Genomic DNA, 18,382 nt, shown 5'->3' on the forward strand with positions numbered 1-18,382 from the left:
TTTCAAGGTGTGGAAGCTGTCGCACATCTTTCAGCCACGTTAGGGATCCCTACTTCTATTCCTCAACAGCTCTAACGGCAGCGAGCACTGTTATAACTGGACTCCAGTTACATTAAACATTTTCCCAAATGTTATGGAGAGACATGTAAAATCACAACACTTGACAGCAGATTCGAGCCCAGCATTTCCAAATATGCCACAAAGATAATTAAACGTTGTCAAAAACAAGCAGAGCAGCACTTCTACTGGGTCTGCGAACAAAAGAAAAGAATGATTGCTGCTGCACACCCCATTATCAGGCCAATTAATCCATTACCGGGGGTTTTCAGCTCTCCCTGCTTTTTATTTTTGAATGAGATACCAATTGCCAATTTACCCAGTTGAAAACAATACAACGCCGAAGACAACTAAAAAAAAAATGCACATTTATTACTGCGACTTTAAGGAAAACTGTTACTCTTTTAACATTAATCAGGGAGCAAATATCTATCCTGTTCAATTCAGGAAAAAGACCATTAAAAGGGCTGAGTTGGTGGGGGTGCTCACACATCTAATTTGAAATGAATTCTGAAACTGTTTATATTCTCAATTCTCTATCTTACATATTTAAAAAAAAGGTGTACACACCCCACAGAGCAGCAGGATGCAGGCTCACATCTTGATACATTTTCTCAATTGAGGAGACACAAAAATTGAGATGATAAATAGGGAAAGGAAGCACTTCACATGGGAATAATGGAAGAGACAAGTGGAAGGGGAGGTGGACTTTCTACTACTATAAAGGGAAAAAAAAAAATCAGTAATCAAGTTAACTCGTGCTGCTTTTATGCATGTCCCCCCAGCAAGTGATTCAGGGTTGCCTTTACAGAGGTCCAAGAGTAGTTTGCTTGCATTACCTGGTGCACAAAAGGTGGAGGGGGGGGGAAAAAAGTGTGTAGAGGAAGGAAGCAATGCAGTCATACAAAAGCTATATACATGTTCTTTCTCTTCCCCCACCTCACCAAAATAAAAAGAAAAATCGTATAAATAATTAATGCACTTGTATTCAAGTAACCCATGTAACATGGGCACTGGCCAATGCCCTCGAGAGCATTGGTCCCCATTTACTGTTGCAACTTTTGGAATCAATCTAGCTGGTGTCACTGGGAAGATGATACTAGTGGTAATGGTATTGAACTCTGGACTGTGGAGTTTAGTTTTTGTGCCAGGGTGGGGGGGAAAAAGGAAGAGAATATGAAATTGGTGGGGCAGCGCAGGGAAAAAAATCTAAGTCACTGAGTGGTATATCAGCCTTACTAATATCAGAACCTGACACTTTAAGAGGGCGAATGTGGTTCCCTTCTCTCAACAGGTTCATCAAGCATCAGCACAATGGGGACCTTGCAGCTATCAAGCACCATCACTCTATGTCCTGCAATAATATCCCTTTGGGCATATCAAGTACTGAAAGACCGCGCCATGCATTCACTGCCCCAGTGGCTGAACAAATCAATACCTTCACAACATCTCACAAGCATCAAAATCACAACCAAATGGAATGCAGAACAAAGACAGGGGCGATGGACTGAAGCAGAAATCTCATGCAATGCACAGCATGTGGGATTTTTGGGATATAGATATTAAAAATTGAATAGTTACACGTCAAATATTATACAGCCGGCACCAGAGAATTTTCATGTCATCACAGAAATCACAGATGTTATTCGTTATTGAAAAACGGTGCACACTTATTATTCTGTGATTTGCCACCCAGAGGCACAGGGAACCCACATGGACTTGGCTGATGGATCTTTCTCTTCAACCCATATAGTTAAAGGGGTTGTAAAGTCAAGGGAGAGTAATATTCTTACTGCCAATTTTTTTAAAAATTGAATTTACCCCACATCTGCTGTTTGCAGCGGAGAGGCTCTGGAATGTGCTATGATGATCCCCGCAACAGAAGTCACTGGATTGGCCTAACAAGGATGGAGGCCATACACGGGTTTCCACGGCAGCAATGAAATCAACATCAACAAAATTCCTAGTAAGACTTTTATTTTCTCCTATAAAAGGGGGATGTACTTTAAACAAGAAGTACAATCCCTAGAACATAGGAACACGAGTAGGCCATTCAGCCCCTCGAGCCAGTTCTGCCATTCAATTAAATCATAAACTTTCCTACCCCTTAAGATTATTTAAAATATCCCATTGCAATTGTGTTGAAATAGCCCTTTTGTGTGCGCAAAATCATGTATGTGGTATGGGGACACAATTAACATAATATACAATACAAGCCTGGAGTGGTCACCTACAGAAGTCAACTACTATGTGAGACTATAGAGGACCTAGCCAACTCTTCAATAATAAACACAGGGTGAATATTAATACTCACAGATGTAAGACTGGTTGAAACTAATTCTTGTTAGCATATTATTTGGTTTGTGATCAAAAGCTGCACTTTTGTGATAACTTTTCAGGAATAGTGTTCCACATTGGTATGTTTGGCAGGGCCATCACTAACATTTGAACTGTACCATCTTAAACTCAATGTTGAGACTTCAAAATGGTTCTAAACGAGCAGAGTCCAGTTCTGCTATTTGGCCATTTTCACAATGCTAAGTGAACAAATTGCATGCTCTTGTTCACCTGTGCCTTATTCCTGCTTCACAGTCAGCCATTAATTTCCAATGCTCTGTACCAAAACCTTACCAAGGCATCACAAGTATAGATCCCTAATTACCTCACGCTTCCAGTAACTGTCTCACTGCATTGTACACAAGACCCCTAGAGGCTCTTAAAATATCTTCAATTAACATCTTACAGGTGTCATTTTTTGGCCCACATGAGGACTTATAAAATCGTAATTAAACATGAAAATCAGACATGAGCATTAAAACATATACAGCTCTGTAAGAGGTGTTAAAAAAAGAACTTGCAATGAAGAGGAGGAAAGTACTTTTAGATTCAGAAAGACTGGGGCCCTAAAGAATCTCTGGGGAAAACCATTCTTCTAAATGCGTTTCACCAGCAAGCAACGCAGCACAAGGTGCAAGCTTACTTGTGATAAGTAAATTCAGAGCAGATTCTAACTGCCGCGGCACGTGGGAGAAGTCGCTCTGCCTGCCTGCCTCTCTTCCACGGCCGGGTGGCCCTGGAGAAGGAGCACGCGTGTCTGCCCGGTACGCTTGAGGCCTTCCTCGACCGGTGGGCATATTGGACATGGGTGGCAATATTGTTAAATTTGGTGTTTCCTTTGTTTACGGTTTAGTTTTCTATTAGTTGTGCCCCTCTAAAAAGGGGGCACTTTTGTTAGGCTTTTTGTTTGAAGACACTGGGGCAACCCAGTGTCTCCTTATGGAATTGATAAGAAAAGGCTGAACAACAGGCAAAGTGACACATCTTGCGCATGCAAAAGTTAGCAATCTGCAAAGCGAATGTAATGGAATCAACTTATAGCAGCTATATGAGTCATTAACTCTATTGTTTCTATAGCAGACATGCTTCCGAATTGACAAAAAAAAAATCAATTGGTTCTTCCCTTATTCTAACTCAAATCACTTCACAGCAAGGAAGCACTGGGCCGGTTATAATGGGGTTAACAGACTGCAAGGGGTTTTTGAGAAGAAATGTGCTCTGTGTAGTTTACAGAAGGAATTTATCTACCATCATTAGCAATACTTGCAAATTTGTTCTCCACCGAAATAGACAGCTGCTCACAAAAGTTCTAATTAACTGCCAGGGTCAGTGTGGTGGGCGAGAGGGAGGGAACGCTGGGCTCACTACAATATTACAAACAGGCTGACTGACATACTACAGATACAACTTTTCAGTAAGAAATACAAAATGACCACAACATAGAGAATTAGTAAAAATTAGCTATTAAATAAATTTGGCATTTATGCTCATGGACCCAGCGGAAATCCTAATTCGGTTATTTGGGATGGACAACGTGTAACCTTTATAAACATAAATATGCCTACCAGATGTGTGTGGAAGCAGCTGCATTCGGAACATAAGAACAGGAGGAGGCCATTCAGCTCCTCGAGCCTGTTCCACCATTCAACTAGATCATGGCTGATCTGCATTTACCCGCCTTGATTCCGCAACCCATAATACCCTTGCCTAACAAAAATCTATCCATCTCAGTTTTGAAATTTTCAATTGACCCCCAGCCTCAACAGCTTTTTGGGAAAGAGAGTTCCAGATTTCCACGTCAGTGTGAAGAAATGCTTCCTGACATCACCCCTGAACAATCTAGCTCTAATTTTGAAGTTATGCCCCCTTGTTCTGGACTCCCCCCCACCAGAGGAAATAGTTTTTCTCTGTATAACCTAAACAAATCCTTTAATCATCTTAAACACCTCAACTAGATCACCTCTTAATCTTCTATATACAAAGGGAATACAAGGCTTGTCTATGCACCCTGTCCTCATAATTTAACCATTTAGTCCGGGTATCATTCTGGTGAATCTGCGCTGCACTCCTTTCAAGGCCAACATATCCTTTGTGAGGTTTGGTGCCCAGAACTGAACGCAGTACTCCAGATGGGGTCTAACCAGAGCTCTGTACTGCAGTAACATAACATCCACCCCTTTATATTCCAGCCCCTTTGCATTAACATTTAAAAGTCAGACTGCTAAAATGAGTACTGATCACACTGCCTCAGGACAGGTTCACCGTATGTGCATGATACTATTTTGGTATTTGCTGAGAAACAGACCAGCAAATTTGAAAAAAAAACAAACACTCTGGTTAAACCTGATTAAATGTTACTAAAATGTTATTGTTGGCAATTTTTTGGATAACTTTTTCTAAATATGGTATCTGCAATTATCAAACAGGTGTCTGTTATTAGACTTTCAACACCTGCAACAACTTTCAGTCAACCTGGCGCCAGGGTCTATCTGGAAGCTTCATTTTAAAATGTGAAACTATCCAATCATACTACAATTACCTTTGAGGGTAATATTGGCTACCAGTAAAACACAAACCCCTGATTTTAACCCAGCCCACCTCACACGAACGGGGGTGGGGAGTTGTTGGGGTCGCACCTTGGACCCACCTCCTGCCACTTTTACCAATCAGAATTTAAGCACAGGAGGGGCTGCCCGCCCCGGCAGGCATGGTCCTACTGAACACACTGAAGTCGCGGCACCAATGATGTCATTGGCACGCGACGCGATTTTAACTCCAGAAATCTGGAGGCCCGCAGATCACCAAAGCCGCCCGGCGCAGCAGAGTGGCTGGAAGAGGCCAAGGTAAGTCATTTTTAAAACATTTCTTCTGGGCTAGGATGAGCAGGAGTGGTCCTCTGTGCCCCACAAGGAATCTCTGGGCCTCCCCAGCACAAGCCCTTCCCTTTCCCTCTCAGTTGCTAACGCCCCCGGCACTAACCTTATGCCGGTGACCATTCCCTTGGTCCCCGGCGGTGCCGGCTCCCACCCCAATTCCCGCCCCTACTCACCAGCAGTGACGTCATTCCCATCAGCTTTGGGCAGGAGGCAGTTCAGCACTTTTTAAAATGAGGTCCAGGAATTAACTCAGCCGGGGCCTCTCAGTGAACTCTCCGCAGGGATTTCCCGCCTGCTCTGAACGCGCTCAGAGTTAAAATCAGAGTAGCATTGTATACAAAGAATAAAAAACTGCGGATGCTGGACGTCAAACAAAACCAGAAAATACTGGCAACACTCAGCAGGTCAGGCAGCATCTGTGGAGGAAACAGATGCCGGGGGCGTTAGCAACAGACGAGTGAACATTTTGGGTTGCAGACCCTTCGTTTTTGACAAAGGGTCCACACTCAAAATGTTAACTCAGCGATTCTCTCCACAGATGCTGCCTGACCTGCTGGGTAAAATACATTGTTAATTGATATAGAATGAGATGTGGCTGGAAACATGGAATGAGGTTATCACTGAATCAAGAAATTATAACATCATAAAGCACAAGGATGAAACTAAAATTATTTTAAAATGAATTTGGTGCTCAATGTAAAATATATTATCTCTGTGGAATGCAACATTTTAATAATTCAGACATCTGGTGTCAACATCAAGTAATCCCAGGTCAGGTTTAGCATAGTTAAATGCTGAGTAAAGCTCCCTCTATTCTGGCCCAACAACCTACTTCATAACAGCATCCTATGCTGCATCAATAAATTTTTTCCCATTCCCCATGCCAGTTATCTATTAGCCTCTAAAATCAGTAGCTATATCAATTCACAGCTGACAGTACCTTGTTTATACCAAGTGGCTACGAATCAGACAATTGTGACCAGGAGAGAGCTCTGAACATACATGCTAATACACAGTCACAAATGATCTCCCCCAGTCCTCATTTTCTCAAAAACATTTAAATAAGCTCAGCTTCTGTTTATAATGTGTTTAACAGAATCCCTAAGCATTAGGTATGACATTGACTGATGTTATATTCCATGCAGTGTCAAACCAAAGCACTGGTGAGGTAGTTTCGCCATGGAGAGTCATTTTTGTGTGTCTGCGAAATGTAGCAATATAAAAAAGTAACAATTTAACCGCAACCATACATTGCTAAATTAATGCCAATTAATATTAAATTAATTCAGGGCTATCATTTTTAATGTAGCAAAATCCCAACATTTAGTTTTTAGAATTCCCCAAGAGCTTCACTTTAAGCAAGTAAACAAATACCTTATAGAATATAAATGTGCAGCTGTGCAAACCTCAAGCTCACAATTTGCAACCTCGTAGATTTTGACATTTCTGCTTGACAAGAACTAATTCACCTTGCATTTCATTTACATACCTGATTGAATCTCACAGGTCATCAACTACTTAATACGTGATGTGCCATTTTATATTCACCATCCTGGGCTCTTGAAGTTTTGGTCTTTTGTGTAATTTCAAGAAAGTCACAGAACCTAAGGAAGAGCAGGGGTGAAAAAAAAAAATCCAAAATTACGGAAACGCAGATAACCAAGGACATTTAGAAGTACAGCATTATTATTTACAACCAGTCTGAAGTTTTTTTTTAAAAATGTGAGCCACACTTGGGATATACCTTAAAATGTAATAGTAACATATCTTGCTTTTTTGTCTTGTGTATATGAAATTTATTTGAAATGCTACAGCAAAACAAATCACTGTAACTATAGTCATTTTCCCTGGCAATTTTTTCCATTAATAAGTTTGATGAAATGTATGGTTTTGATTTCTCATCTTTGACCTATGCAATTGGTTTTAATTGAAGCAAAAGGCCAGACACAAAATCTGTGAAAATGAAACCTAAAATGCCAATTTAGATTCCTGATTTACAGTACTTGTTCTGAATAATATAATTTTAGCTAAAATTATATTAAAGTAAAAACAGATAAAAAATTAAAGCAAAGAGAATCGAAGTCCAGAGGATGCAATATATGCGCACAGAACGGGAGGATACAAGTTGCTGTCGAAAGAAATTGGAGGGTTAAGTCGGTGAGCAGCGGGAGAGAGCGAGACCAGAGCGGGGATAAAAACAGCGCGGAGAGAGCGAGAGTTCAGTCGGTGAGCGGCGGGAGAGAGCGAGACCAGAGCGGGGATAAAAACAGCGCGGAGAGAGCGAGAGTTCAGTCGGTGAGCGGCGGCAAAGATCGAGACCAGAGCGGGGATAAAAACAGCGCGGAGAGAGCGAGAGTTCAGTCGGTGAGCGGCGGCAAAGATCGAGACCAGAGCGGGGATAAAAACAGCGCGGAGAGAGCGAGAGTTCAGTCGGTGAGCGGCGGCAAAGATCGAGACCAGAGCGGGGATAAAAACAGCGCGGAGAGAGCGAGAGTTCAGTCAGTGAGCGGCGGCAAAGATCGAGACCAGAGCGGGGATAAAAACAGCGCGGGACTTATCAGGGGAAGGCAGCAGCAGCCAACTTCCTGGCACCACGGGTAGCTCTGCTGCACAGGCTGGGAGGAAAAAGAGTGAAAGAGCTATAGTGATAGGGGACTCAATTGTAAGGGGAATAGACAGGCGTTTCTGCGGCCGCAACCGAGACTCCAGGATGGTGTGTTGCCTCCCTGGTGCAAGGATCAAGGATGTCTCGGAGCGGCTACAGAACATTTTGGAGGGGGAGGGCGAACAGCCAGCTGTCGTGGTGCACATAGGCACCAACGATATAGGTAAAAAAGGGGATGAGGTCCTAAAAGCAGAATATAGGGAGTTAGGAGGTAAATTAAAAAATAGGACCTCAAAGGTTGTAATCTCAGGATTGCTGCCAGTGCCACGTGCTAGTCAGAGTAGAAATAGGAGGATATTTCAAATGAATACGTGGCTAGAGGAATGGTGCAAGGGGGAGGGATTCAAATTGCTGGGACACTGGAAACGGTTCTGGGGGAGGTGGGACCAGTACAAACCGGACGGTCTGCACCTGGGCAGGGCCGGGACCGCTGTCCTAGGAGGAGTGTTTGCTCGTGCTGTTGGGGAGGGTTTAAACTAAAGTGGCAGGGGGTTGGGAACCTGAGCAGGGAGAGAGAGGAAAGCGTAACAGGAAGGGACAGAAGGTATGGAGTAATAGGTAAAGTGTTAAAAAAGGAAAAAGCAGGAACTAAGCGTCACAAAACAGATTTGAAAGTTCTTTATCTGAATGCACATAGCATTCGTAACAAAATGGACGAGTTAACGGCACAAATAACTACGTATGGGTATGATCTTGTGGCCATTACAGAAACATGGCTGCAGGGTGACAACGACTGGGAATTAAATATGCCAGGGTATTTAACAATCAGGAAGGACAGGCAGGAAGGAAGGGGAGGTGGGGTGGCTATGTTAATAAAGGAAGGAATCACTAATACAGATAAATGATATTGGGACAAAGCATCAAGATAATGAAACAGTTTGGGTGGAGATAAGGAATAATAAGGGGAAAAAAACATTAGTGGGCGTAGTATACAGGCCTCCTAATAGTTGCAACTCTGCTGGAAGAAGTATTAATCAGGAAATAGTCGGGGCATGTAATAAGGGAACAGCTATAATTATGGGGGATTTTAATTATCATATTAACTGGACAAATCAAATTGGGCAGAGCAGCCTTGAGGACGAGTTCATTGAGTGCATCAGGGATGGATTTCTTGAGCAGTATGTAACTGATCCTACTAGGGGGCAGGCAACCTTGGACCTGGTCCTGTGTAATGAGTCAGGATTAATTAATAATGTCCTAGTTAAGGATCCCCTTGGAACGAGCGACTGCAACATGGTTGAATTCCATATCCAATTAGAGGGTGAGAAGGTTGATTCTCAAACAAGCGTACTGAGCTTGAATAAAGGAGACTATGATGGTATGAGAGCGGAATTGATTAAAGTGGACTGGGAAAATAGATTAAAGGGTAAGACGGTACATGAGCAGTGGTGTTCATTTAGGGAGTTATTTTACAACTTTCAAAATAAATATATTCCACTGAGGAAAAAAGGGTGTAAAAGAAATGACAGCCATCCGTGGCTAAGTAAAGAAATTAAGGATAGTATCCGACTAAAAACAAGGACATATAAGGTAGCCAAACTTAGTGGGAGGATAGAAGATTGGGAATTCTTCAAAAGACAGCAAAAAGTAACTAAAGGATTGATTAAGAAAGGGAAGTTAGATTATGAAAAGAAATTAGCAAAAAATATAAAAACAGATAGCAAGAGTTTCTATAGTTATATAAAAAGAAAAAGGGTGGCTAAGGCAAACGTAGGTCCCTTAGAGGATGAGACCGGGAAATTAATGGTGGGAAACATGGAGATGGCAAAAATGCTGAACAAATATTTTGTTTCAGTCTTTACAGTAGAGGACACTAAGAATATCCCAACACTGGACAAACAGGGGACTCTACGGGGGGAGGAGCTAAATACGATTAAAATCACTCAGGAGATGGTACTCAGTAAAATAATGGGACTCAAAGCGGATAAATCCCCTGGACCTGATGGCTTCCATCCTAGGGTCTTGAGGGAAGTGGCAGTAGGGATTGTGGATGCTTTGGTGATAGTTTTCCAAAATTCCCTGGACTCAGGAGAGGTCCCGGCAGATTGGAAAACTGCAAATGTAACACCGTTATTTAAAAAGGGTAGTAGGCAGAAGGCTGGAAATTATCGGCCAGTTAGCTTAACATCTGTGGTGGGTAAAATTTTGGCGTCTATTATTAAGGAGACAGTAACGGAACATTTAGATAAGCATAATTTAATAGGACAAAGTCAGCATGGCTTTATGAAGGGGAAGTCATGTCTGACAAATTTGCTTGAGTTCTTTGAGGATATAACGTACAGGGTGGATAAAGGGGAACCAGTGGACATAGTGTATTTAGACTTCCAGAAGGCATTCGACAAGGTGCCACATAAAAGATTATTACTTAAGATAAAAAATCACGGGATTGGGGGTAACATTCTGGCATGGGTGGAGGATTGGTTATCAAACAGGAAGCAGAGAGTTGGGATAAATGGTTCATTTTCGGACTGGCAACCAGTAACCAGTGGTGTTCCACAGGGGTCGGTGCTGGGTCCCCAACTCTTTACAATCTATATTAACGATTTGGAGGAGGGGACCGAGTGCAACATATCAAAATTTGCAGATGATACAAAGATGGGAGGGAAAGTAGAGAGTGAGGAGGACATAAAAAACCTGCAGGGGGATATAGACAGGCTGGGTGAGTGGGCGGAGATTTGGCAGATGCAATATAATATTGGAAAATGTGAGGTTATGCACTTTGGCAGGAAAAATCAGAGAGCAAGTTATTTTCTTAATGGCGAGAGATCCCTTTGTACTGCAGTACTTTCCAGTAGGCCTACTGCTCCTATTTCTTGTGTTGTTACGTTACCCTCTATTGGTTCAAATTGTCTCTGGGACCCGATGGTAACATGGGAAGCTGAGTTCAGATCGGTCAATGCCCTGTGGGTGGCGGAGAGGGCCCAGGGGCTGTGTGGCCGGGTCCTGCTCCTACTTCTTGTGTTCTTTAGATTTGTGGTTGGGATCAGATCAGCCATGATCTTATTGAATGGCGGAGCAGGCTCAAGGGGCCGATTGGCCTACTCCTGCTCCAATTTCTTATGTTCTTATGTTCTTATGTAGGCAGCTCCTCTCACCCACCTCCTAGCAGCTGGTTACAGAAAACATTGGCAAAGGCCGAGGAACAGCCTGGCTGCTTTCACCACTCTTTCAAGCAGTGCATTCCAGATCATACATAATTCACTGCATAAAAAAATCCTCATCTCCCCATTGTTTCTTTTCCCAATTATCTTAAATCTGTGTTCTCTGGTTACTGGACCCTCCTGCAAGTGGAAACAGTTTCTCCCTATTTACTCATCAAAACACTTCATAATTTTGAACAACTCTATTAAATCTCCCTTTAACCTTCTCTGCTCTAAGGAGAACAATCCCAGCTTCGCTAATCTCTCCATATAACTGAAGTCCCTCATTCCCTGGTACCATTCTAGTAAATCTTCTCTGCATCCTCTCCAAGGCCTCAACATCCTTACGAAAGTGTGGTGCCCAGAATTGGACACAATACTCCAGCTGAGGCCTAACCAGTGATTTATAAAGGTTTAGCATAACTTAGTGGACAACCAAGTGCAGAAGGAATTGTTTCCTTATGTTCAGGGGGCATTTAAACCCATGCATTAGGTGTGCTCATACACAGTTTTATTTAAAGTCTAAGCTTTCCCAAGAGATTCTTAACCCCTGAAAGGTTTAACACTATTGCTGCACAAATTCTGTTCTGGCGGTAGTTTTAAACATGAACATGATAACAAACAATCAGAGGATCAAACCATAATTCATGAGTTGATGATGTGCCGAACAAATTGCTGTGGGGAACAACCAAATGGGGGCAAATGCAGATAGTGTGGGAAAATTTTTTGAGAGCATTGGATAGATTCTTGAGGAAACAAACAATTGTAGGATGTTAATTTTCACAACCAGCCAGATGAACTGCAGAATCTTTTCCAGTCCTGTACTTTCCCATGTTACCATCGGGTCCCAGAGACAATTTGAACCAATAGAGGGTAACGTAACAACACAAGAAATAGGAGCAGTAGGCCAAACAGCTCTCAAGCTTGCTCCGCCATTCAATAAGATCATGGCTGATCTTCGATCTCAACTCCACTTTCCCATCCGATTCCCATATCCCTTCATTCCCTTGGAGCCCAAGAATCTGCCTCTCTCAGACTTGAATATACTCAACGAGTATCCACAGCCCTCTGGGGTAGAGAATTCCAAAGATTCATAAGCCTCTGAGTGAAGAAATTCCTCATCTCAGTCCTAAATGGCTGATCTCTTATCTTGAGACTAGTCTTCCTAGTTCTAGACTCTCCAGTCAGGGGAAACAGCCTCTCAGTATCTACCCGGTCTCGCCCTCTCAGAATCTTTTATGTTTCAATGAGATCACCCCTCATTCGTCTAAACTCCAGACAGTATTGGCCCATTCTACTCAATCTCTCCTCATAGGATAACCCTCTTATTCCAGGAATCAATCTAGTGAAACATCGTTGCACTGCCTCTAAGGCAAGTATATCCTTCCTTAAGTAAGGAGACCAAAACTGTACAAAGTACTCTAGGTGTGGTCTCACCAAAGTCCTGCACAATTGCAGCAAGACTTCTTTGCTCTTCTACTTTAAATCCCTTGCAATAAAGGCTAAGGTACAATGTGCCTTCCTAAATGCCTGCCGTACCTACATGTTAACTTTCTGTGTTTCGTGCACAAGGACTCCCAAATCCCTCTGAACACCAACATTTAATAGTTTCTCACCATTTATAAAATATCCTGTTTTTCTATTCTTCCTACCAAAGTGAATAACCTCACATTTTACTCCATCTACCAACATCTTGCCCACTTAACCTGTCTATATCCCTTTACAGACTCTCGGTCCTCCTCACAGCTTACTTTTTCACTTAGCTTGTATCAACAACAAACTTGGATACATTACACTTGGTCCCTTCATCTAAATCATTAATATAGATTGTAAATTGTTGAGGACCAAGCACTGATCCTTGCAGTACCCCACTAGTTACAGCCTGGCAACCTGAAAATGACCCATTTATTCCTACTCTGTTTTCTGTCCTTTAGCCAATCCTCTATCCATGTTAATATATTACTTCCAATCCCATGGGCCATTATCTTGTGTAACAACCTTTTATGTGGCACCTTATCAAATGCCTTTTGAAAATCCAAATATACTACATCCACTGGTTCCCCTTTATCTACCCTGCTAATTACATCCTCAAAAAACTCTAATAAATCTGTCAAACACAATTTCCCTTTCATAAAACCATGTTGACTCTGCCTAATCATATTATGATTTTCTAAGTGCCCTGTTACCAAGTCCTTAATAATGGATTCCAGCATTTTCCCAACGACTCATGTCAGGTTAACTAGCCTGTAGTTCCCTGTTTTCTCTCTCCCCCCTTTCTTGAATAGCGGTGCTACATTTGTAATTATTTTTAATTGGATCAAAATATCTTGATACAAACATCTAGAGTTGCAACTGATGTAAATTGTGCCACATTCTCAACACTAGTATACCATGCAATAATCAACTCAGTAAGTACTAGTTTTCTTCCTACTCTTTCTTGCATTTTTTAGTATTCCTACAAGTTTCCTGCTCTGCAGTGGCACAGTTCAGATGACCCCTCAGCCATCTAAACTCAATGGAATACAAACCAAGTTTATGCAACCTGCCCTCATAATTTAACCCTATAAGTCCTGGTATCATTCTGGTGAATCTGAGTACCCTCTCCAAAGCCAATGCATATTTCCTAAGGTTCAATGCCCAAAACTGACTTCGCACTCCAGATGAAGACTACAACTGAAGCACCACTTCCTCCCCTTTGTACTCCAACCCTCGAGATAAAAGCCAACAGTCCATTAACCTTTTTGATTACTTTTTAAACTGGTGCACTAGCTTTTAATGATTTGCGTACATGGACACCTAAATCCCTGTACTCCTCCACAGTGCCTCGTCTCTCACCATTAAGAAAATATTCCGATTTGTCTTTCTCTGATCCAAAGTAGATAACCTCATAGTTCCCCACATTGAACTCCATCTGCCACAGTTTTTCCCCCACTCACTTAGTCTGTCTATGTCCCTTTGTAACTTTCTGCACCTATCTACACAACTTACTATGCCTTCTAACTTGGTGTCATCTGCAAACTTGGATATACAACTTTTTATTCCTTCATCCAAGTCATTAATGTACATGGTGAAAAGCTAGATTAATGTTCAGATCTTGTGGTTGCTTACCTGCAGCTGCCAGTAGATGCAGCACTAGAAACAGTAGCTGTGTGCAATTTAGAAAACATGTGCACATTCACAGAGGAATGTATTTTTATGGCTCAATTTAAGCAAGTAAGGGAGCCATTGTTTTGGAGCCAACATCAATTACTGCAGCTCACTGGCTCCCTATTTGTTGCGGTCACAGTAAGTCACCTTGTGCTGCTAAGCAAATGATGCAGTAATTTGTCATTCCACATTAATAAACAAACGAGTTCACAATAGTTTCGAGTTTGCTTTCACTTGCAAAAATGCCATTAACAGGCATGAAACCAATAGAAGTGCCAAGAATTTCAATGTTTAGTCTGAATTATTGATTGGGGATGGTGGGGTGGGGGGGGAAAGGAGGAGAAAAAAAAAAGAGGACACCACTTTTTACTTCAGCTAAATCAAACGTTTCACTCAACCCGGGAAGATATTACAGATGTGACTGATCATTACAGATGCAGGGATTCAGTCAGTTTACTGTCCTTCCTGGTTTAACCAAAGGCAGCAGGAAAGGAGGCAGAAACAGAAATAGAAGGTTATGCTGATAGGATGAGATGAAGGCGGCTTGTGTGGAGCATAAATGCCAGCATAGACGAAGTTGGGCCAAATGGCTTGTTTCTGTGCTATAATTCTATGCAATTCGATGTAATTTACAAACACTCTTAAAAGACCTCATGGGCACATCTTGATTAAAATTCCAACTTTGGCTCCATTTGGATGACTTGAATCTCAGTACTGCACTCTTGAAAATTAGACCTGGAAGTCTGAATGGATCCCTGGTTCCAGAATCCTAATCTAGATATACAGTAGCCACAGAATATCACTATGTGGACATGACCTTCGGCTGCTTACACAAAGAATAAGAAAGCTTGAATATAGGGTAATGTTGTCCTCCAGGCATTTCCTAACACATGAGATTTATGTCAAAGGTTAACATCAAACCAGTTTGTTGTGCTGTAGAGTCCTTCGATTGTTGATTATAAAAAGATACATGCAGCACTTTTTTTACCTGAGGGTGAAGGCATAAAGGTCTTAATTAAGCAAAAACTTTCCAGCTACCAAGAGTATCAAATGTACTCATTAACAAACTAGACAAGTTAATATGGCACAGTAAAAGGAGAAAAGGACACCCACTTTACAACCCCCTCTAGGGCAACTTCAACATAGAGGATTAAGGAGATAAATCGGAAAAGACAATATTGTTTAGAGAATTTTTCAACAATATAGTGAGTTCCACATTACACTCAATGTGCTGAGTTGAATGGAACTGGTGTCAAATTTAATACAACTCTAAACCTTCTGGAAAATTGTTTTCTATTGCACCACATTAGCCATTCCTCAAAGTACTCCATTTATATATTACAGATCATTTTATTTATCCTGGTTCCCAAGGCTGCAGAATTTGCTTGTTTATATCTGTGGGGCAGATTCAGCAGCAGAACAACTGCACGTGCGGAAACCTTCCATACACAGTTGCTCTGAACTCATGCCAGTAATCAATAATCTATCCAGACTTTCCCCAATCTCGGGATAGTTCTTACAGACTAGAGGGTTAAGAGGTCAGCCCACCCCGCCAGAGCCAAGATGGTTTATCCAACCGAAGTGCCAGGGGTAACAACTGCTCATCTTTATTGCCAGTAGCGACCTGGGGAACCATCTTCCAAGGGAGGGTGTGACACCTCCTTTTAGCTAATTCTTTGTTCACCAAGGTGAGGGGCATCAGTGGTCGGCAACACAATTCTTTGCCCAGTTTAACAAATTCAAAGACTGTACAGGAACAGAAGAATGGATTAGGAACATTTCTGCTGGAATTCTCTTCAATCGAACTCTTTGTTTTGCACGCTCTAATGATATCAAATGCCGAAAATCCATTAATAGCATCCACTAGTAAAGTCAAGCATGAAGGATACTACTGTTGCAAAGCTGGGATTAAAACAAAGGTTCGTGTTACACGGTACAGCAGAAGAAATAGAGCAGAGGTGATTTGTCGGACTACGCTTTTGATCTAATTTGGAGGCCACTGCATCCAAGTGAAGGAGGGAAAAGCCACATAAAAACGAGGCTAGTCATGGCATGCACTTCTGAATAATTCATATCACAAGACGAAATAAAATTTGCACAGAGCAGTCAGCATTACTAGACAGAAGGATTTGTGCACAGCTGACCTCTTTTGGAGTTTCTGCTTATTGAGTGAGCGACAGAATATAATAGAATTACTTCAAGGCTGCCGATATGACTTGACAGAACTGACAGGTCTGCTCTAGCCTCCAGACTTCATTAACAAACATACTGAGCGTCAGTACAACTGGCACAATCCCCTGCCTCTCGTTTCTTTCTCGATCTTCCAAGCCATGATGATGTTTCATTTCTTTAAACAATGGTGCTGTGATTAACATATTGAAAGGGTCCCATCTTTCAGTCTGGATTGACACACAGGTAAAATTTCTGTATTTTTGGAGTCCCCGCCGCCTCCTTTTTTATATTTGGCTCAAGTTGTTCATGGAAATTGCTTTAAAAACAAAAAGCAGGTAGGAGCAGAGTTTACAATTCCTATTTTGAAGACTATAGGTGCGCAAATGTACTATGAGGTATTAAAATAAGAACACACCTGTCCTGGGACACATGAAGAAAAGAAAATGTCTGCAGCTACCTTATTTTGAAGCTTTTCTGTGTGGGGGAAGAGGAAGAATACTAATATATTCCCAGGGATCCCTGTCCTCGCTTCGGAAAGACATGTCGACAACTCAAAGGAAAACAATGCTATCATTGCAGAAATCATGTTTTATTAATACAACAGAAAAAAAGTTAGGTCAACAAATACAGAAAAACACTGAAATCAAATACCCTCAACAGCACCTGGAGATCACCCCTAGGGTACAAGGGCCCATTTTGAAAACCTGTGCTTTAATGAGCATATTGGCAGACAGCTCCAGATCAGTTTTACTGATCAAAGAAAGGGAAATAAGCTACTAATTCTCTGCTGGAAAAAAAAGGAACAAATGTGCCCAATGCCAATTGTATTTTTGTAAAATCTGAACTCTTCTATGTCCAACTTTACTATTTATAAATTTAAACACATGATCATAGTCTGAAAAACTTCATGGGACTCAATGGAGCATATCTGGAATATCACAGAAAAGGGACAATGAACACAACTCACAACTTTGAGGAGTGGTAGAGGGTTAATCTCAAAGTCTTAAATAGACAATATTCATCAGGATTTACAGGGAGGGGATAAAGTCAACACTCTCTAATACGCCCTTAATCTTTAGCCTTTGTTGTCTTGGTAACCATTTCTGAATCCCCCTTGGCAGTGGCAGACTTCTATTTTGATAGGCCAAACATTGATATTGCGAATAAATCACATTTATTCCTTACCTCTGCTCCTTTTCTTCCTTAAACTGTTCTGCAGCCAAGAGGCTGAGCAGGCAGCTTTCTCCCAGGCATCTGCCAATGCCACTCTATAGGAACTTTTATATTGATAGGCTGCGCTATCAGCAGCAGAAATAGACTTCTGACAACGCAGCACTCCCTCAATAATGTACTGGACTGGTAGCCCAGACATTGGTACGGGGCTCAAACATCTTAAAGAAAGCGTTATCAACTGAGCTAAGATAACACACAACTGATCTACTGTTCTCCCTTCCCACAGAATTTGACTCAAACAGTTTCAGGATCTGATTAGCGAAAAAAAGAACCGATTGCTGAAAATCTGAAAGAGAATCAGAAAGTGCTGGGAAACAAACAGATCTGTCACAGAAAGATCAGTTATGCTGGGAAGCACACTGATCTTTCATCAAAACATGAACTATATTTCTCTTTCATGTGTTCATCAACTTGCTGTGAATTTCCAGCATTTGTTATTATTTCAGGATCTCAGTAGTGACCGTCTTTTAGCACAGATTTGGAAGGAGAGAGTATGGACCCAGGCCTGCACAAGTACAAATAGATGGAACATTGTACTATGAACAGAATGCAGGGAGATCCTCTTCAATCTCAACAAGAATTGTACTTTTTGCAAGAATTGTATCACACCTTTTCAGAACACTTCGATATCAAAACTGTCAAAAGTAAATATTTAGCTTTTTATAGGGGATTTTGCACATTAAAAGTGTTATTTTTCAAAATGAAGTAGCAGAATTTTAACAAGTATTTCAGTGACTCATACTGAATAATGATGG

The 18,382-nt window shown here is 41.6% G+C and overlaps 1 protein-coding gene across 4 annotated transcripts in view; it reads right to left on the reverse strand.

Moving 5' to 3' along the window:
* sipa1l3 (signal-induced proliferation-associated 1 like 3) overlaps positions 1-18,382 on the reverse strand; it is a 192,572-nt gene that overhangs the window by 124,083 nt on the left and 50,107 nt on the right. For all 4 annotated transcript variants that reach the window (XM_067974935.1, XM_067974937.1, XM_067974936.1 and 1 more), the window contains exon 2: positions 6,760-6,874. The gene's annotated coding sequence lies outside the window, so the exon portion shown is untranslated. The remainder of the gene's footprint in view (positions 1-6,759; positions 6,875-18,382) is intronic.

This window comes from Heptranchias perlo, chromosome 41 (assembly GCF_035084215.1).
Source record: "Heptranchias perlo isolate sHepPer1 chromosome 41, sHepPer1.hap1, whole genome shotgun sequence".
NCBI classification, from domain to species: Eukaryota; Metazoa; Chordata; class Chondrichthyes; order Hexanchiformes; family Hexanchidae; genus Heptranchias; species Heptranchias perlo.